General features: G+C 43.0%; 1 protein-coding gene across 1 annotated transcript in view; it reads left to right on the top strand.

The window, feature by feature from the left end:
* Positions 1–27,333, top strand: part of ASIC2 (acid sensing ion channel subunit 2) — a 1,127,535-nt gene that overhangs the window by 317,239 nt on the left and 782,963 nt on the right. The window lies entirely within an intron of this gene.

Below are 27,333 nucleotides of genomic sequence, written 5' to 3'. Positions count from 1 at the left end.
AACAATAATACCCTTTATCTCAGGTAGTCTGTTTGGAGTTCTGAGACCTCCAGTTTTGGAAACCCCATCCCCATTGCTCCTCTCCCTTACAAGAATGGTTCATGTGGGTCATTTCCTTATAATCTCCATGTCTTCTCTGTTTTTTAAGTCACCCTTCTGGGCCATGTCTTCACTTTTGACAAACTGCCTGGATTTGGAACAATCCATTGTCCTCTGTTTTAGCCCCCTGCTGCTGGTTATGGGGGCAAAGAGAGAAGCCAGATGTGGAGAAGAATGGCACATCCATAGAATATAACTATCAGAGCAGCCTCAACAGATCAGGCACCAATAAACCAACAGAAAGAACCTAAAACAAGGGCATGGGATGGAGTTAGAGGTAGTGATAAAAGCCAGCAATGGGAAAAAGTTCCAATGCTGAAGCCTGGAAAGAACAGTGTATGGAGTACCCAGAGGATCTGCCTTCTATCCAACCCAGAAGAGACCTGGGATTACTGGTGGTCCAGGTCTGTAGTCCAGTGCTTGCAACATAGAGACCAAAGGTTTGGCGAATGAAGGAACAGAAAGGACATACATAATGAAAGAAGTGTGGCCAATACTAATCAGAAAAGAGACACTATCAGTGTAAGGCACATCAGCCTGCTGCCCTTGCTGCTACTCACAGACATGGCTGGAGGCTGAAACTCACTAATGGCCTATGGGAACACAAAGAATGAGAAACAGCCATGGACACAGCTCTCTGGGGCATGGGCTTCTGAGGCAGTTTTCTGACTCTGGACTCGAGATACACATCTACTTCCAAACTTACCTTGACTTTATGCGTTTAAACCTTCCCCAGCCCCCCATATTTCCATGATTCTTTTTCTAAGTCCTTCCAGACTTTGTCTTCTGCAGATGAAATATGACACAGTGGGATGGACATGGGCTTCAGGAACCAGAAAGCTTGGGTTCCAATCTCATCCTGCGTATGACATTATTTACCAGCCTTGTGTCAGCGAGCTAGTTAGTTAGCTTTACAGCTGTGATAAGAAGCAAGATTGCATAAAGCCCCCACTACTGAACAGGGTGCAGAATAAAGGATCAATGTCTATAGGATACACAGCCAATATTTCTCCAAGGTCACAGAGAAAGTTGCTAGTAGAGTCCAGAATTGAAATTGGGTCTCCTGTCTACACTGCATATCTTCTGCATGAAGACACTTCTTATTGAGGTGAGCATTAAAAATAAAAACAACCTCACACTTTCTCAGTCAGTGGCCATTATTTCATGCTTAAAAATCCAAAACTAGATTTATGATCAAGCTTTCCACTTTCAACCAAGCTGCTTTCAGCAGAGCAAGCCCTCAAATTATAGATAATGATGTATTTCCTGCCATGATCCAGGGTATAGGGTATAGAATTTCCCTAATTTTGAGGAAACCTATGAAGAGCTAACAACCACATCCTAGGCCATTTATTTTGTTGGCTTAATAGTGTCCCACCCAAACACTACCTCTGTTGCGTCTGCTTCTTCCTGTCAAAAGTTCATGTGGACAAGGATCAGAGCAAGAATGAATATAGTTATTGATCAATTCAGGACTTGAAGTTTTTCTCGTCTCCTCTCTTCCCATAAGCCCAAGGAATGACATCGAAGCTGGGGTTCCATTGCCATCACTGACTAAGAATATTAGAAAAGGGTGAAAAATCTGAAGGATTTGCTTCAATGATCTATTAAAATAAAGAAAAAGATGATGAGAAATATGGGGAATTCATAGATTTCTAATTTCTCAGGAGCTCATAAGCCAACCACTAACAGACATATTGGGTTTTATGGTAGCTCAGAGGATTGAGAGCTACCAGTGACTGAGCACTTACTATATGTCAGGTTCTGTGTTCTTGCCAACAAACCCAGGAAGTAGGTTATGTCATTCCAGTTACAGATGATGAAGCTGATGATTAGAGAGTCAAGGGGTTTTGCTCAGAAACACAAAGATAGTAAGTGATTCAAACCAAGATTCCAACCTGGTGGTATCTCTTTCTAAATCACATGCTGCGTCCTCACATTTTCCCACCTTCCTGGCTAGATCAGAAGACTGTTACCATAATATCTCACAACCTTCAAGCTGAAAGGGGCTCACTGTTACACCTCCAGGCTTTGGGTTCCCCCACGGAGAAATGCAGCGATGGGATTGGTGACCTCTAAGGATCTTTCTCTTTAGATGAAGAATATGCATGAACTTACACAGGGCTGTCATTGCCTTTCGATATACAAGTGAAACAGTTACCAAAAATCCTGAGAAGGAAATGAGTTTGCTGATTAATATGTTTCAGGACTGACTTGGGGATAAATAGGAGAAATATTAGTCTCTTCCCACATTTGGTTAAATATCACAAAGCCATGTGCAAATTAGACTTGGGAAGCAAGGCTGGCTCATCTGTTCTTTGTTTGACTCGTGGCAGCACCTGTTGCCTTCCCTCCTCATTCACTACACAGGTTTTACTAGGAGTTGGCATGTGCTAGGGCCTCAACAGGGCTTCCAGGGCCTTTCTGGACACTGCATCCCAGAAAGTCTGAGATCAGAATGCACCAAGCCTCAAGTTTATTCAAGGGCCAAGAGGTGTGCGTAGACTCAACAAAGATTAGCTCTCTAGATCTGGAAGTACTTGGATGAGAAGGCTTTCCCTAGAGCTCGAAGGAAATATGTTTTGAACGAGTAAGATGGAGAACTCCATGTCTCTGTAGTCAGGAAACTAACCAAGCTAGGTATTTGAGGGGTGGGACAACAGAAGAATGCAAACACATTCAGTAAAGAGAAAGCAACTTGCTTTAAAGTTGCTTTAAAGGGCCAATGTTAAGATGGGATTTGACTAAGAAAGAGATTCAGGGCTATCCAAACCCCATCAATACCCACCAGCCACCTCTTCCCACAAGGTCCTCACGGAAGATACATACACAGAGGCAAGGAAACAAGTCAGAAAAAGTGCATGCTTTATTCATCTCAAGCGTTAGCTCTAAAGCCCAATGCAGGACTCCCGGCAGAACCGTTCGTACCTAGATGAGAGGCAGCCTGGGTTCTAGATCTCAAGCTGGCTGGGTGGCCTACATCAGCAGTAGCTGATAGAACTATACTGCAAGCCATATACATAATTTTAGGTTTTCTAACAGCTGCATTTAAATGAAGTAAAAAGAAATAAGTGAGCCGGGCATGATGACATGCACCAGTAGTCCCAGCTACTTGGAAGGCTGACGTAAGAGGATTGCTTGAACCCAGGAGTTCAAGAGCAACCTGAGCAACATGTCAACATCCTGTATCTTTAAAAAAATCTTAATTAAAAAATAATTTTTTAAAAAGTGAAATTTTTTTTTCCATTATAAAAGTTTTATTTAATTTCAGAATGCAAATTTTTTTAATACTCTTTAGCTTTGTAAATTCAGAATCTATACTCTCACCCTTAGAACAAACCTTATTGACTGACTTGTATACATGTATATTGGCATCAACGGGGAAAAAAGCCAACATACCCATCATGACATTTCCTTTCACATATGAAATTGCTGATTAATAATGTATTTTATTTAACCCAATATATGCAAAATACTTCAACATGTCATCAGTTCAACATGTAACCAATGTAATCCGCATAAAATAAATTATTAACAAGACAGTTTACCTTCTTTTTTGTAATAAGTCTGCAAAATCTGCCATGCGTGTTTTACTTACAGCTCATCTCAGTTTTCAATGAAAATAACTGGTCTTCATTTAGATTTCATAAACGTCAAAGTTGAATATCAACTTGTTCCAAACACACTTAAAAGTCTTCCAGTAACTGAACCTAGTAAGACTTTTTAAATTTAAATATAATTAAAACTAGATGAAATTTGAAATCCAGATATTCAGTTACATCAGCTGCATTTTGAGATCTCAATAGCTACATGTGGACAGTAGTTGCCTTATTGGGCAGTTGGGGCCTCTATCATTGTCTTGTATCTGACTGCAAACCCCCATAAGGGTCTCAGATTTTCAGCTCCTTGAGGATAGGCAGCAAAGGGAATTCAGAGGCAGGGGACCAAAGCCTGAGGTGACATGCAGCTTTCCAAATTCAAATCCTAGGGACTCCAGTAATTTCTCTTTCCAGATTAGATTTACAGCTTCTGCAGAACTAAATTAAGAATAATGATAGCAATGTCCATACGTTGAGCATAGATAGTAAGTGGTCAAACCAAGATTCCAACCTGGTGGTATCTCTAAATCACATGCTGCATTCCCACATTTTCCCACCTTCCTGGCTAGATCAGAAGACTGTTACCATAATATCTCACAACCTTCAAGCTGAAAGGGGCTCACTGTTACACCTCCAGGCTTTGGGTTCCCCCATGGAGAAATGCAGCGATTGGATTGGTGACCTCTAAGGATCTTTCTCTTTAGATGAAGAATATGCATGAACTTACACAGGGCTGTCATTGCCTTTCGATATACAAGTGAAACAGTTACCAAAAATCCTGAGAAGGAAATGACTCCAGTAATTTCTCTTTCCAGATTAGATTTGCAGCTTCTGCAGAACTAAATTAAGAATAATGATAGCAATGTCCATACGTTGAGCTTCTCTTCTGTGTCATTGTGTTTGATGTTTTTTGTTACTCAGAGAAGCCAAATAGCTAGCACAAGACCACACAGCAGGTAAGTGGTATGTCCCAGATTTCATGCCAAGTTTGCTTGGTGCGAGCACTGATGCATTGTTGCAACTCTGCCAGAGGTCCTCTGGCATGGCCAAGGTCACAGTCTCAGCATTAGAATTTCCCAAACTGCAATGATCCCTGATGTTGCACTTAGCTCCACCTGTCATGGTTATGGCCACATTAAACGACTTAATTCTAGAGGATGCACTTCACATTCCAGGCCTTGACCACATCCAGAATTCATGAAGTCCTCAGTACGGAGCATTAATGCAATTATTGTCTTGGCGTAAATTGGCCCTTCCTTTGTCACAGTTTCCTAGCTCTTCCCAAAAGCCTTTAGAGGCTAACTCCATCCTGCACCCAGTATCTGTCCAGCTTCTAATGGAACTGAGCTATGTTCATTAGGCAGCTTGCCCATGAGCAATAGAGAGAGGAGGGGAGGGTGACAAAAACATACCTTTAAGCTAACGGTTAACTTCTAGTGCTTTTAAAACATCTGACCTCTGACTAAATTGTATGGACATCAGTGCAGATGTGAAAGAATCCCATTGCACTGTTTCAGCCTCCACCCTTCCTGGAGCTGAGAGGCATACCTACCAGCTCTGTGAAGAGCCTTTCTTAGGAAAGGCTTATAGCTAGGCCACCAGCTTCAAACAGCTTTATTCCTGTGTTTTTCCTAAATAGCACATGCCTCACAACCCAAAAGATTTCCACCTCACAAGCATGTGCTTTCTCTGAGCAAAGCTAAGCTTAGCCCAGTAGACCCCAAGCAAAAATGCAACCCGAGACTGCTCATCTCCTAGACCTGGATTCAACTCCCTTGAGCAAGATGGTGCCTTGGAGGGCATGCCCAATTTCAGTTGTTGTAATTCATTCCAAACCCAGTAGAACAAACACCAGTCAAGGGCTGCTCAAGGAAAGAAGCTGGAATGACAAATGAACTTGGTGGAAGGAAAAGTAGGAACCAACATTAAGAAATGCCTACAATAAAGGAGTGGTTTGAAACATCATCTCTAGACCAGGGTTTCTCAATCTCAGCACTGCTGACATTTTAGGCTGGATAATTATTTGTTCTGGGGCAGTCCTGTGCCTTGTGGAGATGCTTAGCAGCATCCCTAGCCTCTGCCCGTTAGATGCCTGTAGCACTCGCCCCACCCACAGTAGTTGTGACAGCCAAAAAGTGTCTCTGGAAATTGCCAAATGTCTCCTGGGGGACAAAATTACCTTCCGCCATCTGAGGTTGAGAACCACTGCTCCAGAGCCATATAAAGCCTTCAAACCCAGACCTGTGACTCACTATTGTATGACCTGAGCTGGCTTCTGAACCATGTATCTTGCTTCTGTAAAAGAAGGAAATAGTACCTACTTTGCAGAGTTGCTATGAGGTTTCAGTGAGATAATATATGCAAAAGGTTTACTCATAATAAAAGCTAATTGGTTTAGGTTAAGAGTTTAGGATGCATTTCTTTAATCGCCAAAATAAATCTATTTTACAATAGAGTATTCTTATTCCCATTGTAGCAGATTGCGGTTTCCCAAAGTGGCTGCAACAATGTTTTTCTCATCCCACCTGCTTTTCATAAACCTTGTTATATCCTCATGAAGAGATGGAGCCTATATCCTTATCCCTGGACTCCAGGAGAATCTTTATGGCTGCCTTGATGAAGAGAATGAAGTGGAAAGGATGCTTCATGACCTCCAACACTGGGCAACAAAAGATGCAGCTTCCATCAGGCTCTGTCTTAGACACACACCTTGGGAGCTTTGAGCCAACATATAAGAAATGTGGTACCCCGAAACCACATGCTGTATAGACCATGCTGAGGCAGAAAGAGAGAAAGATGCCCAAGCAGTAGCAATGCTCTGGCCCTGGCTGTTTGAGTCTTTGCAATCCCAGTGCCAGATATGTGGATGAACAAGGCGTTGGAGGACTCCAGCCCCAGGCTTCAAGCTGCCCCCGTTGATGCTGAGTAGAGCAAAAAATGAGCTGTCCCTGCTGAGCCCTGTCCAAATCGTGGGTTCTTCAGGAAAATAAAGATTTTAATAAGATCATATAAATATTTAATAAAATAAATATTGTTGTATTAAGCCACTAAGTTTTGGGTGGGTTTATTGCACGGTAATAAACAGCCGTAGCAACCATTTGACAGAGGAGAAAACTGCTCTCAGGGAAGTTATACAAGCCAGTGAGTGTCCAGGCTAGAATTTGCACCAAAGATTCTCTGCCTCCAAAATGGCACTGTTTTTCTTTCATGAGACTTGCTCCCAAGACAGTGTGCCAGTGTCTTTATAGGAAGCAATCCAAGACTAAGCAGAAGGCAGCACCAGTTCGGTCTGTGAGCCGGTTAGAGACCCAGAACTCAGGCCATCTGTAGGCAGAGGGAGGAGCATGACAAAGACAAGGTAGGACTCAGGCCCAGAGAGTCTGAGGCAGTAGGGGATCCCCCAAAAGAGAACAAAGCAAAAGATTCATCTTCAAAAGAGGAGCATAGTTCAGGGAAAGCCAGCATCAAAAGCATGTCTCAGAGCATGAGGCTGTTTAAATCCCAAGTGCCTCAGGTCAGGATGCATCCTGGGCTAATAATTCTCAACCCCAGCTGCCCACACCACCTGGAGAACTTCGAAGAATCCGGATGCCCAGAGTCCAATGACATCAGACCCTCTGGGATGGGGGCCAGGCTTCGGTGCTCCTAAAGTTCCTCAGGTGGTTCCAGTGTGCAGCCCCGCTGGGTCACTACTGCTCTGGGAAAGCAGTAGGATGTGCCTGCCAGGCGGCATGAGCTCAGCAGAGTCAGCCGTGAGGGAAGGCAGGCTGCAAAGCCTGGAAAGAGACAGAGTTTGAGCATTAACTGCAATCACTGGTTTGCTTTATGACTCTGCAAGGTGAATTAAAAATCAAACTTCATTTGGCTTCAAGTGAAGATGAAGATTCAGCAGATTCAGGGACTGGGAAAGGCCCCATTAATATGCTTACTGGCAGAGACTCCATTTGATTCACTGATGTGAATTTAGGCAGATGGGAAAGATTCGCCTCTTCTGCAGGAGGGAGGGCTGGAGGGAGCCTTCCCCTCTCTGTGGCTGGTCAGTAGGGGGCAAGGATTACCCTCCCTTATAATACTAAGAGGGGAGAGTCGAGTGAAATACCACCCTCAGATTTTTTTCATGTGATATCTGAAGTAGGTTGGCAACAGTTAGCATCAGGGTAGGGTAGAAAAGTTAGCTGCAGAGCCCGGCAGGCCTGGATTTGAATTCTACTTCCCTCTATCTGCATGACCTGAGAGTTATTCAGTCTCTCTCAGCTTCAGTTGCCTCATCTCTCAAATGAGAATAATCACAATATCGCCAGAATTAAGTGAGCTAACATATATGACATATCAGCTCATGAAAGACATTAATAGTATGGGTTTTATTCATTCACTCATTCATGCATTCATTCATGCTTTTAGACTTTTATTATCCGTCTCCTTTTTCCCTCCACTCATCTTCACCTCCGCATTTTGGAACATTAAGAATGAGAAGCAGGTGCCCTGGAAAAAAGCCCATAGCAATGCATTAAATTAGAAGCTTCTTCACCTGCCCAAACTTTCTCACCCCCTTCAGTTGGTGAGCTCCTACTCAGGAAACAACTCGTGTGTCACCTGCTCTGGAAGTCTCCCCTCATCCCATCCATCTGTGTAAGAGCCCCTCCTCTCTGTTCCCATGACTCTATGTAATAATCCCCTTCCTTATATAACAAAGCGTCCCTATGTAATGTGTGCTTCCCTATGTAATAACATCCATCAGCTTGGATTTTACTATAATAGCCCACATGTCTATCCTCCCCCGTTGACTGTGATGCTAGCCGTGGATTTGGCATATGATAAATACTCAATACACTTCCTGTGAAATAAATAATTCAAAAATAACTGGTATCACTTCCCTTTCTGGGCCCCAGTTTCTCCATCTGTAAAATGAGAGGGTTGGAGTAGATGCATTCTAAGAACACTTCCAGCTCTAGTATTTCTAATATTCTATCTCTCTATGGAAATGGCAAGGACAGTAAAGCGAGTAAACAAAGACAAATCAATTAATTTAGGGAGCAATGATAAGCTGGTATCCAGTCACTAGCTAACAGGATGCAAGTTAACATGACATTGGTATCCTCAGGTGAGCAGAACAGTATTATCAGCCCTGGGCAGTATCCCTCACCACCAATGATCAAGATTATCCACAGGGTGTCAGTTTGGTAAGAGGAAGTCAGATGCTCCAAGGAGGCATGAGTAAAGTCAAGACCTTTTCAGGAACCAAAACAAAAAGAGGGCCAAGAAATATGGCAGAGTGTGGACACAATACGTTTGGGCTATTGAGTCACAGCCCAGGGTTTTCATGAGCAGTGCTGGAGGATTGGAACTCAGGGGACAACATGATATTCAGCAAGAGCCTGTGGGGGCCATGCCCCAAGTTAAACCAACCCGAGCATGTGAACCACCCCGTGGGTAGACTCCACAAGTGCCCTTTCCTTGGCCAGTTTCCTGGGAAGATTCAGGAGCTGGGCAGGTACGGAGCCTATCTGAGCTGGCAGGGCCTCTGTAGACCCCACCATGGGAAACTGGGAAAGTTAAAAGTGGGAACTGAGGCCTGAGATGGCTAGGGTCTCAGGAAGGGCACACATACTTAACTCATACTCACAGCCCTGCAAAAGCCTTCCTGAGAACACACTTGCCCACACCACACCTATACTGTCACACCTCAATGCCCATGCTTGGTCCTCATACCCACACTCAGTCCAACAAATACCAACAAGGCTCACCTCAGAGACTCACAGACACACATACACTTTTTTCCCATTTCAGCTGACATTTATAAAACATCTATGTATTAGACATTGGAAGCCACAGATAAAGATACTACAGACCCCACTCTCCAGGAACTCAGTACAAAAAAGACACTACTAGCACAGACTCCTGTTGCATAATGTGTGTGCACACATGTCTGTTTATGGACCTGCATAGATCCTTATACAGGCAAACAGAAAAATTACAAACAATTATGCAGTTACACGCCTGCACATATGTGCCACCCACACACAAATCCCAACAGACAGGCTAATAGAGTCCATGGGTTCCCATCCATCTTGACTTAGTAGGTTCTAGAATTTGCTAAAGTGACATCCCTCTCCCATTTGTACACCCAATGTAGAAGCACTGTGCTGCCCTTATTCCCATAAGAGAAACCTTCCAGGTGTTTTATGGGCACATTATTTTATGGCAACATTGTTAGCTGGCATTTATGAAGATTCAATCAATAAATTAGAGGCTGCTTGTAATGGTGCATTGCTGGCTCACATTTGCTTAAGAGCCCTGAGGACTCAAACCCCAAACTGGAAGTGTCAGACCTCTGCCTCTCTTCCCACATCACAGACACATACACACACACGCACACATGGTCACACATGGATACTTTTTTTTGCATCCGATGTCACTTTAGTCATGCTGGGAAGTAGCCTGTGACTTATTCTTTGCTTTTTCTTTGCTTCCCATGGAGGAAGCTTGATGTGTGATAGGGTTGCAGAAATTTAGGCTTACACTTCCAGTTGAACGTTCTTGGAGCTTTAAAAGGTGGAATCTCCTGGGAGGAAAGAGTGGCACAAAGACGGAGGTGAAGCTACCATCCCACTACCCTCCTACCCCTGGGCCAGGGAGAGGGGAGTCAGAGACTGGAAACTCATTTCTCTATGCAAGTCCCCACTCTTGCCAGCCACAGTCCCCCTGGAGTATGCTCTGTGAACCTACCCACCTGAATCATAGGTGTGGATAGAATTAGGGGCCCAAAGGGAAGGAGGCCAAGAGAATGTCCCCAGAGAGACCTTCCTCCTTCTCTCTCCAGTGTACTCTACCAAGCATTCAACCTGAGGAAATCAACAGATTTGCGGAAATGTGTGGGTATGAAGTTCCTGTTCCCAGGCAGCGACTATTCTTGAAAACAAAAAATGTAAAGCATGCCAAATTATCTTTTACCCCATTACCTTATCACCAGCAAGGAGGATACCCTCATTGTTTAAGACTTGGCTTCAATGCTGGCACTCTGGGGCTGGGGTTTTGTTTTGTTTTGTTTTGTTTTGTTTTACCAGGAGTGGGGTTGAAGACCATCTGATGTCACCCTGTCCTTTTCTAAGACTGAGTTTGCAGCTGAATGGCTTAGGCAGACTTGTTTCTTCCAGCCTGGTGGATGTCACTAATATCCCTAGTCTGGGCTCTTTGCTGTCTACCTTTGGGTCCTCCATGCCCCTCCCCAACTTGTTTACCAATCTAATTTCTATAGGCCTTTCAAGGACCATTCTGCGGTCACCATCCCATGAAGGCTTTCCATGGTAGAACCTCATGGATGATGATCTCTGCCCCACATCAAGCTGCCAGGTCCCCTGAGATTACCCATTAAGGATGGAACAGACCCTAGCACCAGATGAGGACATCAGCAGCTCACCCTAAGCCAAAGAATGGACAGGGAACACAAGAAACCCTCTCCCACCTTCTGAGTCCTGGAGGCTGGAGCCCTGGGGTGAGACAGGTGCTGGGAAGTCCCACCAGTCCTGCCAAGAAGACCCATACCCAGTCAGAGTTGCAGTCTGAAGGAGGAGCACAGTGGTTTTAGGAGGGCCCAGGTAGGATCCTGTTTGTCCTAAGGAAAGGGAATCTGTCCTAAGCTTGATGTGGGTAGATCTGATTCAATTTCACCACCTACATTACAATCTCATATGAGCTCTTTCTCAGTCATTTCCACATCCCTCTTGGGTGCACATAAAATTTCTGATGCTCCCCTGAGCCTCTCTAGAGCCCCAGAAGTCTTAAAGGAGCTGGGTCAGGTCCTCTCTGCCCAGGATCCATCATTCCTACTTTCCACTGCTGCCCTGGGCTGGAGCAATGCGGGGGAGCCAGAGCATCTTACTCTCATTCTTGAGTAATCCTCCCCACCCTGGAAGCAAGCACAATTTCCCTCTGGCCTCCCCTGAGTGTTCACCAGCATCTTATTGTCTTGCTCTCCTCTCCAGGTCTCTACTCCCCGACCTCATGGACAGGCAGGGGAAAAAAAATGACAATGATAGAGCTTCTTAGTCTGTTTAGACCTAGACTTGTGCTCTTGACACGCTAGGAGCCTTTTCCTTCAAAGCCGTTGTCTTGTTGATCTGAAGACTGATGAAATTTAAAAGCTGACCATTGACTCAATTACATGGCATTGCTGACATAGCAGCCCTTCCTCAAGAGCAATTGGCAAAGGATGCCGTCACCTGCTGATCCCTCTGTGGGGTAGGGGAGAGGCAAGAGAAGCACTAGATACTTGGAGTAAAACCCATCTGTTAATATTTCACAATATCCACAATTAGCATGGATAAGAAACTAAACTTTACAAAAAAGAGGTTTTTATCTAACAATGAAAGTGTGCCCGTGGTGGTGCAGGAACAGGGAGAGAAAAAGGGGCATCTAATATTCAAAGGGCCAGGGAGAGGTAGTAATAGTGGCTTCATAAATATAGCAAGTGACCCTTAAACTAGGTCTTGAAGAATGAATATGAATTAGCCAAGCTGGGAGAAGTTCTGCATGTGCAGGAGCATGGAGGTCAGAGCAAACATGACCGGAAGGAATGCCAGTACTGTGATTCACTTTGGAGTTGCGATCTGGGTTTGAGTTCCAGCTGTACCACTTCCCAGCAGGGAAACCTTAGGCAAGTGGCTGCTCCTCTGCCAGCCTCAGCTACTTCATTAACAAAATGGAAAAACCCCTGAGAGTGAGTTCAGTAGACTGTGTCTCAGGTTCTAAAGCCAATGTAAGAGCAGACCCTCCCTGCTTGGTTGAGAATTCCAAGACCTAGTTCAGGCTCAGCAGGAATGTGTGCTGTGATCTATTAGGGATGACTGCAAATGTGCAGACTGGGAAGAAACAACGCGAGTAGCAAGTCCTCTGAATTCACGGGCTGGTGACTAATAGGGGCTTAATATTAGCTAAGGGAGATTAAATGAGACAATGCCTGCAAAAACCCAAAATGTTTCACACAGTGTCCAGCACATGGAGGGATATGAGCATGAATCCTTTCCTCTCTAAGAGGAGTTGTTTGTTCAAATGATTACTGAGCAAGAAGCGAATTTTTGTCTGATCTTCTCCCATGGGAGCCTTTGCAGTCTGCCTGGATCAAGGCCCCTGTTTCTCCTCTCTGGCTCCACATGTGAAATGAAGAGCAGGGCCAGAAGTGATAGACATAGAGAAGGAGGGCTGGAGCAGGCAGGGCAGAAGAGCTGGGCAATGTGCTTTAATGATCTGTAATTGCTTTTCCAATTGGCCTCCAGGTTGAAATAATCTCATTATGTGAGCTACTGAACCTTGCGATTCAGCCTGGGAAAATAGTGTCCTGTGAATCTCTCCCCTTTCATAAAGGTCCATGCCATTTACACACCGTCTGCTGTGGAAGCCACACTGCAAAGGGATTTCTGCTTCCCCGGCTGTCCTGAGGCCAGGATACGAGAGTCATTGATTTTTGTTTCCTTTTTTTCTATCATTAGTTGTTATACTGGAGTGTGTGTGTGCATGCGTGTGTGTGTGTGTGTATGTGTGTGCATAGTTCGTTTTGGAAAATGTCCTTCCAGAATGGAACCTCTTAAGGGGGCCACATGCTAAGCCTTCAGTGCATACCTTGATAATCTTTTTTACATAAAAACATTCCTCTTTCTTTTTTTCTATAAATAACAATGTAGCGGCATCTCCTGACCTGTGAAGATCCCAGGACTCACCAATAACTCACCTAATTTAAACTTAGACAAACGATTTCACTTCTCCATGGCTGAGTCTCCCCGTTTGTCCTATGGGGCAGTGACACCTGCTCAGATGGCCTCGTGGAGCTATTGTGAGAATCAAATGAATTTTGAAGACATCTTTGGAGAGAAGGGAAATGGGCAGAAATAAAGCAGCATTGCATCCAGACCAGTGTTCCCCCTCTTGGCTCTGTATGGGAATCATTACCTGAGTTCTTTAAGAACAAGAATTACTGGTGCCTCCTGATGTCCACCCCCACACACCCTGACATAATTAGTGCTGGGTATGACCTGAGCATCAGAGTTTTAAAAGATCCCCAAATGATTCTAATGTGCAGCAAAGTTTGGAAACCAACAGAATAGACTGATAGAATTGCTCTTGCCCTCCCCACAACAGCCTCTTCCTAATTCCCTAAAACGTTAAGATATTTCCCTGCCAGAAATACCCTAATACTGTTCGGCCCATGGCCAAGATTTTTCTCAACTCTTTACCCCATAAACTGCCTCCTACTAACCTATGAACGAGTTTAAACAGTATTTCACAACCTAGATTGTACAAGTGATTTTTTTTCAAATGCATAGATTTAGTTTACTTAGCGGCAGATTAATGTCTGGGTTCAAGGAAGTTAAATCTAAAGTTTCTTCTTACTTAGGGCCCTGAAAGTATGAGATCAGCAGGTGGGGGTAGCTCAGTTTCCAGGTGGATGTGAGAACAGTCCTTGTTTTATTGAAAAGAACTCCAAGACCTAGTTCAGGTTCGGCAGGAATATGTGCTGTGATCTATTAGTGATGCCTTCACCTTTGCAGGATGGAGAAAGACAGCACATATAGCAACTTGTTAGCATTCATGCACTAAATAAAATTCTAAAACCACATTCCTGGCTGTGTTGTAGCAGCTGCCATTTCTTCCTCAAGATAAACACACCATTTATAAATTTTGGGGCTGGGTTCCCAACATAAACCTCTGAGGGATGTCAGTCCTCAGTATTTGGGTACACCATGCACTCTCGTCAATTCAGGAGTTCCATGTGCACTAAGGATATGTGTATCAGCTTACACACAAGAAAAGGAAGAAGAGAAACCTTGTGCTCATTCCATTTTCACATCCATGTCTTCTTACCTTTCTTTCCCTTTATCAAAAGCTGATTCTAAGAAAGGCACAATCAATCATCCAACCTCAGGGCAGGTTTCAGGTACTGGTGCTCAGAGGTGTGTGCATGAAATGCCTGTGAAACCACACTGTGGGGGATTTCCTAGTCCAGGCGTGTCCTGAAGCAACCACCACCTCCTTTGCCTCTCAGTTAACCCAGCTCTAAACACACACACTCTACTGGGATTCAGACATAAAGTAGGGCTGAACCACCAGTTGTGGAGACGAAGGCTCCCGTGACTTTCAATAGTCAGCACTGGGCCTAGAGGCACATCAATGAGTCAGACAAAGCCAATGCAGAGAGGAGAGTGCTACTGAGGCTGCAATGTGGATCCAGAGGTCACTCTGAGAGGCTCTCAGTCCCAAGTCTAATTAAAAGAGAAGTAGTTCAGGACCTTGGCTGCCATGAACCCACTGATCCCAGAGTAGCAGAGAACGTAACTTTTCCCCTCACTGGACAGAGTGGAAGAGGATGACTGAGGTGTCAGGCAAGAATGACTAAGAAAGTCATGAATGAATGATTCTGAAAAATTAAAATTATTATTTAAAATACTGATTCACAATCTGAGCAGTCCTGGATTTCCAGATGAGGACATCAGAAAGCAGGGAAAGCAGGAGAAGATAGAATAGGGGTCAGGGAAAGTGGCCCTAATGTTGACTATTTGTCATGTACCAAGCAAGCTTGTGTAAACCTCCATCTTTATGTCATCTCTCTAATGCTCCCCACTTTGAGGGAGATGCCATAGCAGAGGGTATCAAGTATTATCATCTATATTTTACAGATGAGAAAACAGAGACTTAGCGAGGTTAATGATGTGCTCATCACTACATAGAAAGTAGGAACTGATGAAGAGACGGGCATCTCCCAGCTTGATCCACAGATTCAATGCGATCCCAATCAAAATCCCATTAAGTTATTCTGTGGATATTGGCAAACTGATTCTAAAGTTTATCTGGAGATGCAAAAGACCCAGAACACAATATTGAGGGAGAACGATGTTGGAACACTGACACTACCCAACTTCAAGACTTACTATGAAGCTACAGTTATTAAGACACGTGTGGTATTGGCAAAAGAATAGATAAATAGATCAGTGGAAAGAATAGAGAGTCCAGGAAGGGACTCATGTAAGTATACTCAACTGATCTTGGACAAAGGAGCAACAGCAATATCGTGGAGAAAAAACAGTATTTTCAACAAATGGTGCTGGAACAACATCTGCATGCAAAAAATTAAAAAAATTTAAAAAAGAATCTAGACACAGACCTCACACTGTTCACAAACACAGATCCATTTAACTCAAAATGGATCACATGCCTAAATGTAAAGCACAAAATTATAAACTCCTAGAAGGAAAATATAGATGGCCTAGGATTTGGCAATGACTTTTTATATACAACACCAAAGGCACAATCAATGAAAGGAAAAGTTGACAACTGAACTTCATTTGAATTAAAAATTTCTGCTCTGGGAAAGACACCGTCAACAGAATAAAATGAGAGGCCACATACTGGGAGAAAAGTATTTGCAAAAGATGTGTCTGATAAAGGACTGTTATCCAAAATATACAAATAACTCTTAAAGTCAATAATAAAAAAAATGTATTTTTAAAAGGGCCAGAGACTTTAACAGATATCTCACCAAAGAAAATGTACAGATGGAAAATAAGCATATAAAAATATGCTCCACATCATATGTCATCAGACAAATGCAAATTAAAACAACAAGATACCACTACACAACTATTAGAATGATCCAGATACAGTACATTGACATCACAAAATGCTGACAAGGATGTGGAGCAACAGGAACTCCCACTCATTACTGGTGGGAATTCAAAATGGTATAGCCACTTGGGGAAAAAAAATTGGCAGTTTCTTGCAAAACAAAACACATACTTCGTCCCTACAATATTGTGTAAACCTCCATCTGTATGTCATATGTCCCTACACATATCCCTACAAAAATTTGCACATGGATGTTCAGAGTGACTTATTTATAATTTCCAAAACTTGGAAGTAAGCAACATGTCTTTAAGTAGGTGATGAATAAATAAACTATGGCACATCTAGACAATAGAGTATTCTTCAGAACTAAAAAGAAATAAGCTATCAAGCCATGAAAAGACATGAAGGAAATTTAAATGAGCATCACTCAGTGAAAGAAGCCACACTGAAAAGGCTACATACTGTATGATACCCATTATATGACATTCTGGAAAAGGCAAAACTATGGAGAAAATAAAAGGATCAGTGGTTGTGAGGGAGTGGGGGCAGTAAGGAATGAATAGGTGGAGTGCAGAGGGTATTTAGAGCGTGAATCTACTCTGTATGATCTTACAAAGGTGGATATATATCATTATACATTTGTTCAAGCCCATAAAATGCACGAAACCAAGAGTGAACCCTAATGTAAACTATGTACTTTGGGCAACAATGATGTGTCAATGTAAGCTCATCAATTACAACAAATACACCCTTGTGGTGTAGGATGTTGTTCATGAGGGAGGTTATGCATGTGTGAGGTCAGAGGTGTAATGGAAATTTCTGTAATTTATGCCTAATTTTGCTGTGAACCTAAAACTTCTCTAAAATATAGCCTAATGGCAGGGAGTTAGGGTACATCTCCCCCATCTAAACTCTCACCACCCCCTCCACCTCAGTAACACTAAGCATCCTCCCTCCATGCCTTGGCCCCTGTGGTTTTCTCCCACTGGAATGTCTTCTCCTTACCATGTCTGCCTCTCTTTCCCACTAGAAACTCATGTTCACATTTCCAAAAGCCAGTTAGAGTCATTTCCTATGGAAGAATTTCCTGGCTTACTCATTCATTCATTCATTCATTCATTCATTCTTTCATCCATCCAGCATCCTTTCTTTTAATGCTTATCGTGTACTAGGCACACCACAACACAAAGATGCATCAGGAGCAAAGTTGACATGAACCCAGCCCCTATGGAACTTAGAGTGTAACAAGAAGCCAGATAATAAGTCAAGAGCCAGGCACATAATTATATAATGACCACTGGTGGTGACTGATTTTCAGAGAAAAATATAGGGTACTCTGGGAGTGTATAAAGAGGTATTGTATTGTAATGTAATTGGATTGTATCAAGGAAGATTTCTCACATAAAAATCTTCATATAAAAAACAAGGAAGTGGCATAAAGGATGAGTAGTGCTGAAAATAATGGCATTGACTAACATTATTGTTTCTTCTGAGCTAAGCACTTTCCAAGTTCTTTGTATGTATTAGTTCATTTAGTCTTCACAACAACCCTATGAGTTGGGCACTATTATTATTCCCATTTTGTGGATAGGGAAACTGAGGCACTAAGTGGTAAAGTAACTTTCCCCAAATCACTCAGCTATTAATAAGTAGGGAAGTCTGTATTTGGATATACCCATCTGATTCCAGACCCTTTGCTCTTATGGTGAGAAGAAAAAATGTGTATGAAGGATGTGGAAAAAGCATAAGCAAAGAGTAGAGATTATAGGTGGGGTGAGAAGAGAACTAATGAGCCCATGGGCCATGGAAAAGATTTAGATTTTGTTCTAAATGTCATAGCCATCCATCCATGGAAGGGGTTTGAGTGAGGGAGTTACATGATTGGATTTGCAGGTTTAAAAGTATAGGATTGTTTCAGTGATTGGATATGTGTGAAGAGGATGGGGAGGGGTGCAAGATTGGAAGGGGGGACCCTAGTTAGAAGTAATTTTTGGTAGTTTAGGAAAAAGGGAGAGACAATAAGAGAAGAAAGAGAGTAAAGAGGGAAACAGAGAGAGAGCGAGACTGAATCCTGAATCACTCCCTCTGGTGTGCCTGCACTTTCTCCAGGTGTTTTGTGTTGTAATTGATTGATTACGTCCTTGCCTTTCCTGCTGAGCTCCAAGAGAGTGGCAATTGTGGTGTTTACCCACCTCTGCATTAGCAGCACCTAGCATGGGGCCTGCCATAAGACCGGTACCCAACAAATACTGTCAAACAGCAGAGTAAATTATTAATGAGAGATTCAATGACCAGAAGCCACTACCTGTAGCCATACAGAATACACTTCTAAATCCTATCACCTGCTCAGTACCCAGAACCTCCTCGAAGAGCACACCAAACCAGTGTCTGCTCCTTATCCAAACAACCACTGATTTGGTCACATCAGTGGAAAGTACCTCTCAAGTGGGGTGCCTGGTGTCCTGTAGGGGAGATGACTGGCTGATTGAGCATTTCTGCATTTTCCTGGAGTGTAGGGGAAGATGCTGTCGGTGACTGCCTTGGCTGGCTGTGGTTCCCTTCTGCCTCCGAGCCTGTGACAAAGCAGATGTGTGGGCAAGGCAGCCAGCTTTGTCTTTCAGGTGGAGAGGGCTGTCTTGTCAGTAAATCAAATCAGTTCTTGGATTTGGGATGCAATATTTATCATGGTGGTGACAGCATGCAAACACGACACTGACATCTTGGGTGTTCTGCAGATGCTATCGCTGTTGTTAAAACACACAACTTCTTGCACAGAACTGTGGACTGAAAGCTTCCAACTGAAACCAGTTCAGGTGCCAAGTACCTGACAGCCAGACAGCTTGGTGGGGGCTAGTGTTTGCAAAAGAGGAAGCTCTTTTGGCATGAGACGCCATTCAGGACCCAGGGAAATCAGAAAGCCCTGCCTTCGATGCAAAAGTGCTCTAAAGTTGGCAGAGGAGAGCAATAATTATTCAGAAGGCCGGTGCTTGACACCAGGTTTAGGAATTGAGAGATTTGCATTGCTAAATAATTCATTGCAATATCCTTTAAAGAAGCAGACTCCTTAACATGTTACAAAAGGATTCTACGGACAGAAGTTCATGCTGTTTTCAGGAACCTACTGATGGCAAAAAGCACAAGTAAGCAAACTGTGGCCCAAAGGTCAAGCTAGCCTGCAGCTTATTTTTACATGGCTTGTTAGCTAAGAATGTCCTTTACATTCTTAAGTGGTTGAAAACCATTCAAAAAAAGAATGATATTTTGTGGCAATGTGAAAATTATACAAAATTCAAATTTAAGTATTCATAAAGTTTTCTTGGAACAGAGCCACGTTTGTTGGTTTGGGTACTGTCTGTGTCTGCTTTTGTGCCACAAAGGCGGAGTTGAGTATTTGCAATAGGGATTGTATGGCGGCAGAACCTCAAGTCATTGCCACTTGATTATTTACAAAAAAAAGTTCACTTATCCCTGGTTTGTATGATCAATTCTTGAGTGCGAATGTGGGTGCTTCCCAGTGTTTCACTGGGATGTGGGAGCCCCTGCGGGTGGTCCACATGGGAATGAGTGAGGGAGAAGGACTGTGCATTTGCGGGAGGACTGTGGCTCTGTGAAGAAGAGTGTTTAAATGGAGAATAATGTCTGTTCTCTTGAACTACAATATGTGTGCAAGTGTGTGTATGTGGATGTGAAGATGGAGCAGGGGCTTTAAGCAAGATCAATATTTTTGCAAAGATGCTCCATGTAATATTAGCTCCAAGGGATGTTGTGTGTGTAACACTATAAAAAATGGCTTCGGTGGGCAAATAAGCATGGGAAGTCCTGGGTGAGGAAAGTAAGGCAGGTTTTTTCACTAGAGATATTATGAGGATTTTTATATGCTAATGTCCATCATGACCTTCTGAAAGGGAAACGTCAGAAACAGGATTCTCCAGCATTTTTGGTGGCAGAGTATATTTAATATTCCGTGATTCAGTGATGCTAAGTGGCTCACACATATGATTAATTGATTATAGGTCCTCTGCTGCTAGGTCTTTTACTCACCATATAAGAGCTGGGAGACCACTGGAAGAGGAATACCAGTCAGTCAGTCCATCTGTCAGTCAGCAACATTGACACTCACTCGATTCTAAGACTCATGACATTTTCTGGGATCTCAAAGAAAGATTTTCCTATAAGGAAGAAGTGAGGCTCTTGGAGACTGGCTAGTGTCAGGAGTGGCAGGTGGGATCCTTTGCTGAGAAAATTAGGCTGTCCTATTACTCTCAAACGGGTGAAACATGAAACCATTGACCAAACTCCCCCTTCTCTGGGTTTCACCTGGGACATTTTCCAAGAGTAAGATTCTGAGAACCTGGGTCAATCAACAGGCATGGCAGAACTGACCTACCATCTGCAGAGGTTCCTGGGCAAAGTCAAAATCACAATCCGGAAACACAGGCCAACTGTAACATCAATCTGAAAGAGTTAGACAAAGAGGAAGAATTCAAAAATAAGATGACCCTTGGAAGAATTCAGAAGCATCAGACCACAGCAAGAGGGATCAGAAAGAAAGAAAATGTTGAGGGGTGTTGCTTCTAGATCATTCCAGAAGTTCTGGACCATAATGGCAAATGCTTTTTATGGGGTGTCTGGAACCTTAGCTAGGAATGAGCAAGGAGTTTTAAGGATACCAGGTTGGCTTGGACCAAGTGAATCAACTCATAGTTGGATAGCAGGATACAGAGCCTAATCAGACACATTTATGACCTGAAGTTGATTTGAAAAAACAGAGATCAAAAACAAATGCAAAATTATTTCTAAGAGGAAGTGTGGAGAGCCAAGTGAATGTTGTTTAATCTGTCATCGGGTCTAAAGGATTAATATACACCTAAAAACCAAAGATCCCAAATCCAGGAGACTGATAAAAGAGGAAGAGATCCAAGAATGAGGAACAGAGCTGAGAATGTACTCAGAGGTTCAAGAATGCTTCCGTGATGCCCAGAGCTCCCCTCTTCAGGGCACCTACTACTATGATAGGCATCCTTCAAAGGTACAGAGTCACTGTGGCCATAGAATGACGGGCACACTAAAAGCTTGGGCTCCATCCAGCACCCAACACCTGCAAAGCTCTTGGTAATGGGCCGAGACTGTTGCTTTAACCTCTGGCTCTTTTTTCCTGCCCTCATTCCCTCATTCCTTCACCGATTTACTGGGTACTTTCTGAAAAGCAGCATGACCAGTGAGTGGAGGCTTCTTGGTGAGTCCCCACCACATAAAACAAACTCACCCCAATCCCGTCCCAAAGACTGACTCCTGTAGGGTCAGCTACAGGACCAGAGTTTTAAATATCTGTCTCATCTCAGCAACTAAGCTTCCTTCCCCCAAAGGTTTCCCTGTGTGTTTACAATGGTGCAATTAAATGTCTGGATAAATAACAGTTATTAAATGGGTAAATATATTCCTAATGTGAAGCAGAGCTGGAGCCTCCTGACACATTTGCTGGATTCATTTGTTTATTTAGATCTTAGGGGAAACCGGGACATAAGGGTAATAACGGGTGACTTCTGACACATATTTCTGGGTGTTTAAATAGGGAAAGGTCTCAAGTTGACTTCAAAGGGAGAGAACATGGAGAGAGGCTGCTGTGGGTATTTTTAGATCTTTCCTAACAAAAATCACTTGCACACAAATACTGGGATCTCTTTCAATGCTTCTCTTTGGGCTATTAAAGCTGAGGAAATCACACAATTGAGCTACCTTTCCACCCCACATTGGCAATCTTCAAATAAAAGGCTCCTGGGCTGTAGTTTAATCTGAATAGATGGTTTGCCAAATAAAAAAAAAATGCCAGTTACAATAATTAGGAGAATGTACTTGTGGAGTTTCCAAGCCTTTATCTTCCTTACTGCTGGTGAATTGGAGAACACATTTATCTTGTGGGGCTTGTCTGAATAGAAGGCAGGCGGGGGAAATACGGGTTTTGTGGGTGAAATGAATTTTCTGTCAGAGGAAACAGATTTCTGTTCTTGTGATAAATATGAAGCCAAAGCCTTGTTGTAAAAAAAAAAAAAGTGAAATGTGTTGATCTTAACCAGGGCTTTCATTTCCTTATTCCAATTATTTCTTCTTCTAGAAGTAAACATTAGGTAACCACCGCATCAACCATAGTGAAGTGCCATGCCCTGGGGTACACTCTTAGAGTTCTCTTGCCATTTATTTTACTGAAAGCGTACTTAAGAAAATCCAAGATGTGGAAATCCACATGTATGCAAATCTCTCCCCCAGCTAACCACCCCCACCCACCCACCCACCCACACACACATACACAGTGGAAAACTGCCTGGCTTTTGTTATGCATGTAAAGTTAGAAATTTACTGAAGTGAAGAACCACGTTTATGTGTAATTTTTAGTCACACAGATTTCCTCTCTTTACCCCCGATATTTTCACCTAACAATAGTGATCAGAGATGTAGAGTGCTTGGAAATTCCCCTCATGCAATTACCAATCCACTTCTTCAGAGTTCCACACTTAACCCCAAGTTGAAGCACTCTAGACCTTCAGGCATGAATCCTTTCCTTCAGCATTTCCTCATTACTGAGAACAAAAGACTGACTTTGGACCTGAGAAAAGAGAGAGGTTTACCAGTTATCCAAAGGCAGTGCTTACACTCAAGATGTCTTTTACTTTGGCTATGCACTTAAGAACAACATCAAGCAAGAAACGTGAGGCTATTAATGTGGCTCTAGTTCATTGCTGGAGTTTCTTCAAAGGGCTGGAGAGTCATTGTGGAATTGCCCTTCACTCCTACCCCCACGAAAGAGCACACAACAAGAGGGGAGGTTGCCAGGAGCAATGAGCAGAGAAGCTGAAGAGTCAGTAACAGCATGTCCCTGGCCTCTAGGCCAACAGCAGACAAAAGCAAAGTTTTCATTTAACTGTTCTTTTTGTTCCTCCTTCTGTTTCTAAAGGATTCTCCTGACGGAAGCAGTTACTGTTTAAAACCAGGAAGAAAGCAAATATTGAGAAACAATTCAGGGCAGACTGGGAGTTTCTATTTTATGTATTTCTGTTGTTGGAGCAAGTTCAGGACTATTTTCAAAGAAGATTCCTCACACTGGCTGGAGATGAACTCTTGGTCCACCTTCCACGTGGGCAGGTAATTTGGAAGGTCAACCTTTTCTGTGTTCTCAAGTTTCACTATCCTTTTAATTTGTGTTTTTAAAATACAGCCACACATTGCTTAACAACAGAAATACAGTCTGAGAAATGTATCATTGGGCGATTTCATCATTGTGTGATTACCATAGAGTATACTGACACAAACCTAGGTGGTATAGCTCACTACGCACCTAGGCTATATGGGACAGCCTATGTTTCTAGGCCACAAACCTATACAGCATGTTACTGTACTGAATACTCTAGGCAACTGTAACACAATGGCAAGTATGTGTATATTGAAACATATCTAAATATAGAAAAGGTACAATAAAAATATGGTATTATAGTCTTGTGGGACCACTGTCTTATATGCAGTCTGTCATTGACCAAAACATCATTAAACACTGCATGATTATGTAAGTCTGACTTACCTAGCAAATCCAAACACCTGCTCTCCATGTCTTTCCCAGAGAACTAACAGCTGTCCAATTTGTACCAATTAGCCGGAGAGAAACAACATTTTAGAGAATAGTTTGAATAATATGTAGTCCATACCTCCCTCTGGACCAGTTCTAGCCAACCACTCTGCGATGATGGAAAGTTAGACAAGGTGTTTTCTGTCTGTGCTGTCCAGTACAGTAGGCACTAGGCACCTGCGGGTATTGAGCCCTGTAAACGAGGAGCTAGATTTTAGTTTTACTTACTTTTAATCAATTTAAATTTGAGTTCAAACAGCCATATTTGACTGGGTGCTATCATATTGGACATTGAAGTTTCTGGCTAATAACAACAGAAGAGCAACTGTTCACTGGGTGATTAACGTGTTGAGACACTATGCTAAGCATCTCGAATGTATTATTTCCTTTCATCCTTACATCAGCATGTTGATGTATACTGTATGTTTCTTATTCCTGTTTTATTAAAGAGGATTGAAGTTTAAAGATGGTAACTCACCCAGGGTCCCTCAGATATTAAGTGGCAGAGTTTGAATCTATGTCTTCCTGACTCCACCCAAACCATGAATGTCATAAAAAGTGTCAAAACAGGGATTGGGAGGAAGGACAGGTCATGTCAGATCAGACAATCAAGCAGGGTATTTAGAAGGTGGAGCAGCAGAGAGCAAAGGTGTGTGGGTAGAGTTTGTGAGGTGAAGAACAAAAGCCTGGTGATCCACTTTAGTCCCAGCGGGCTCTCCTGCAAAATGTTGCACGTTTTCTCACTTGATGGCTACCTCTTCCTCCTACCATCACGTGATGAACCCTCATTTTCCTTCCTCTCCTTTCTCCCAAGAAAATCTATCACTAATTCCTTTCTTCACCAGAGGTGTGAACGAATGATACCAGCTTCAAGTCTAGTTCTCCAGGCCACATTTTGATGGACACCAAAGCTTTCTGACAAAGTGGACTTCTAAGCCACTTTTAGTGTACTGCAGATCTCCTTTCCTAGAGGGTTTTTTAATTTCAGCACTTGACTGACTGCTCGTTCTTCCTGTTCATGAAGTTGACAGAATAGACCCTTTTCTTTGAGAGGTAGCACAGTATGCTACCTCTAGAGTCAGACTAGATTAGCTGTGTGACCTTAAGAAAGTTTCTTAATGTCTCTATGCATCCTTTCTCCATCCGTACAGTGGTAATAATAATACACACCTCGAAAAGTTGATAGCAGGATAAAAAATTGACTGCATGGAAAGCACTTGGAATGCCTGTTAGCATGAGGTCACCTATTGCTATCACTCTCATACTGTCTCCAAAGTTTCCTACATTTTTACAGTAACAGGAATCTCCTGCAATGTGTTTTAAAGACACCATTTCCCAGGATCATCCCCCTAGAAATTCTGATACTGTGGGTGTGAGTGGTCCCTGGAATTTACGTGTTTAACCACTACCCCTTGATGATTATGATTGTCAGGGAAGTGGGAGAAATGATTTTCTAATGGATCTGCTCCTCCGTAAGTGGATAAACCAGTAAGAAAGGGTTATCTCTCATCTCTTCTGTAGGGTGTCAGCGTCTGTTCTTTGTGCAACTTTTTTGGGAATTCATACACACCAAGGCAGGTGTGTATGCAAGGTAAAAACACAGAAACTCTGGAGTCACATAGGCCTTTGTCCCAAACCTAACTCTGCCCTCCTGAAGGTGTGACAGATATTGTATGGGCAAGATCTGATGCCCACAATTCCTGTGCAAAAGGTAGTGTGCATTCCAAGTTGAACTTCTTTAGGAAATCGGAAGCAGACCAGCAAAGCTGACAGATTGTCCTGGTCTAGGAGCTTGGATGGATCTGACCAGGAATTATAACCACAAAGATACAGGTCAAGGCCTGAGATGCAGATGCAGCTGAAGAGGCCATGGGGTATGTCCAGGTCAGACAGGTAATAGAGCATGGAGGACCAGCTAAGGTCATAAAGTGCAGGAGGTCTCAAAAGTCTCCATATACATGATCCAGAGTCCAGGACATTTGCGTGGTGAGAATAAGGAAGCACCTAAGTACAACCAAAGCATGACCACAGTATTTGTAGGGACCCAGATAGTCTGCAGTGGTTGGCCATACAGGTTGTACACTGCCCAACTTTAGGAAGCACCATTCATATTATCATCTTTGTAAAGAGTACCCTCTTTGGTTGTTCGTTACACAACCTATACAACCATATGTGGTAGCTATAGTCACCCTGAGACTAGCAGATGTGGCTCGTTTCTTATTCATGACAGAGCAGAGGTGTCAGGCTTGGACTAGGATTTAGTCCAAGAAGCAACTACATTATCTCATATGCCCTGATCCTAGAAACCTTACCCAGTAGCACACTGGAATCACTGCAGTAGGTTGGCATTTTGGAGAAAAATAAAAGCAGGAAATAAAAATTTCAAGAGCTTGTGGAATCATCTTAAGCAGATGGCCAGCATGGCACACTCAGATCCCAACAAAGCCTGAGTCACATTCAAGAGGTCTAACCCAGGGGAAGGGGTAGGGCCATTATTTCTCTCTGCCACTGGGGATTCTCATATTGCAGCCACCACAATGCACTTGTTCATACACCCACATCCAACCTCTTTATCATCCTCTCTCCTTTGTTTTTCTCCTTGGCATGTTTCATCATCTAACATCTTACCATGGTCTGAATGTTTGTATTCCCCCAGGTTTCATATTTTGAAACCTAAGAACCAATGTGATGGTATTAAGTGGCAGGGCCTTTAGGAAGTGATTGGGCCATGAGGGTGGAACCCTAATGGATGGTATTAGTGCCCTTATAAAAGAGACCCTAGAGAGCTCCCTCACCCCTTCTGCCATGTGAGATCATAGCAAGAGGATGGCAGCCTATGAACCAAGAAGCAGGCCCTCAACAGACACTGAATCTGTGGACCTTGATCTTGGACTTCCTAGCCTCCAAAACTGTTTGTTGTTTTGTAAACTACCCACTCTGTAAGGTTCTGTTTCAACAGCCTGAATGGACTAGACAGTAGGGTTGCCAGATAGAATATGAGATGCTCAGTTAAATTTGAAATTCAGATACAGAACTACTACTATAGAGCTGTTGGAACCTGTATCTTGGACTCCCAACCCTCCAGAACTGTGAAGAATAAACTTCTGTTCTTTAAAAACTTCCTGGTCTATGAAATCTTGTTATAGCAGCCTGAACAGACTAAGAGACATCTTATGTGTATGTTTTTCTAACTTATCTCACCCAACTAGAATGTAAGTTCAACTTGTGCCTGGCACATCATTGGCATTCAATAACTAACTGTGGACTATGGAAGGAAGAAAGGGAGGAAGGAAGGAAGGAAGGAAGGAAGGAAGGAAGGAAGGAAGGAAGGAAGGAAGGAAGGAAGGAAGGAAGGAAGGAAGGAAAAGAAAAAGAAAGAAAGAGAGAGAAAGAGAAAGAGAGGAAACG

The sequence above is a fragment of the Papio anubis genome, chromosome 17, assembly GCF_008728515.1.
Source record: "Papio anubis isolate 15944 chromosome 17, Panubis1.0, whole genome shotgun sequence".
Classification (NCBI taxonomy): Eukaryota; Metazoa; Chordata; class Mammalia; order Primates; family Cercopithecidae; genus Papio; species Papio anubis.
The sequence above is the reverse complement of the archived record's forward strand: the minus strand, read 5'-3'. Positions and strand labels throughout refer to the sequence as shown.